The sequence below is a fragment of the Nannospalax galili genome, unplaced genomic scaffold (genome assembly GCF_000622305.1).
Source record: "Nannospalax galili isolate Female #2095 unplaced genomic scaffold, S.galili_v1.0 scaffold167, whole genome shotgun sequence".
In the NCBI taxonomy this organism is placed as follows: Eukaryota; Metazoa; Chordata; class Mammalia; order Rodentia; family Spalacidae; genus Nannospalax; species Nannospalax galili.
The window spans coordinates 2,731,395-2,732,628 of NW_008358534.1; the positions used below are offsets into that span (position 1 = coordinate 2,731,395).

At 45.3% G+C, this 1,234-nt stretch overlaps 1 pseudogene across 1 annotated transcript; it reads left to right on the forward strand.

Annotated features, from left to right (window-relative positions):
* The first annotated feature begins 216 nt into the window (after nucleotides 1-216).
* Nucleotides 217-996, forward strand: LOC103724684 (annotated as a pseudogene). The gene has a single exon (XR_001872133.1). The product of XR_001872133.1 is annotated as a dnaJ homolog subfamily B member 6 pseudogene (transcript).
* Nucleotides 997-1,234: the final 238 nt, after the last annotated feature.

Sequence of the window (1,234 nt, forward strand, 5' to 3'; positions counted from 1 at the left end):
AAGACAGAAAGCTGAACTTCTTTTAAATCACATGAGTCATGGGCTGGAGGGATAGCTCAGTGCTTAAGAACCCAGGCTGTGAAAAAAAAAAGTGCAAGAAGCCACCACCAGTGCCACCACCGCAGCCATGCGGGAGTTCGAGGAGACTGGCTGCCAGCCTTCCCCCGCCCGGCCCGCCACAGCGCCCTGGGATTTGTTCCAACACTCTGTTAAAACATGGTGGATTACTATGAAGTTCTAGGAATGCAGAGACGTGTCTCATCCGTGGATATCAAAAAGGCGAACCCGATGCAGTCACTCAAGTGGCCCCCAGATAAAAATCCTGAGAATAAAGAAGCAGAGCGAAAGCTCAAACAAGTAGCCGAGGCCTATGAGTTGTTATCAGATGCTAAAAAAAAGGACAACTATGACAAACACCGATGGAGGAGGGGGAGGTGGAAGTCACTTTGGCAGTCCGTTTGAGTTCGGCTTCACATTCTGAAACCCAGATGATGTCTTCAGGGAATTTTTTGATGGCGGGGACCCATTTTCAAACGACTTCTTTGAAGACCCGTTTGATGACTTTTTTTTTTTAAACCAAAGGGGTCCCTGAGGAAGCAGAAACTGAAGCCCCAGCTCCATTTTCTCCACCTTCAGCGGATTTCCATCATTTGGAGGTGGATTTTCTTCATCTGATACAGGATTCACTTCGTTTGGATCACTGAGTCATGGGGGTCTCACTTCCTTCTCTTCAACATCATTTAGCAGCAGTGGGATGGGTGACTTTAAGTCAATATCAACTTCTACAAAAATAGTTAATGGCAGAAAAATCACTACAAAAAGAATTGTGGAGAATGGTCAAGAGAGAGTAGAAGTTGAGGAAGATGATAAAAGTCCTTGAGGATAAATGGTGTGGCTGATGAGAATGCCCCTGCAGAAGAGTGCCAGCAGAGAGGGTAACACACCCCAGTCCTGGGCCCAGGCCCCACCTCCAGTCCCAACACCAAAAATCACTAGCTGTGAGTTCTAACTTTGGATTTCTTAAAAATAAGCTGGAGGAGAGAACATAGATTTGAAACCATAAGAAATAAATCTCAGAATGACTCCTGGCATAATTGGATTTCAGGAAAGAAAAAAAACTTTGGGACATTTCTGACCTATAGTGAAAGCCTGAATTGAGGACATGGGTACTGAGCTGTGTCTTAAAAGGTGAATGGGACTTAATTAGGAAAGGATTACCAGCATCCAGGGCTTG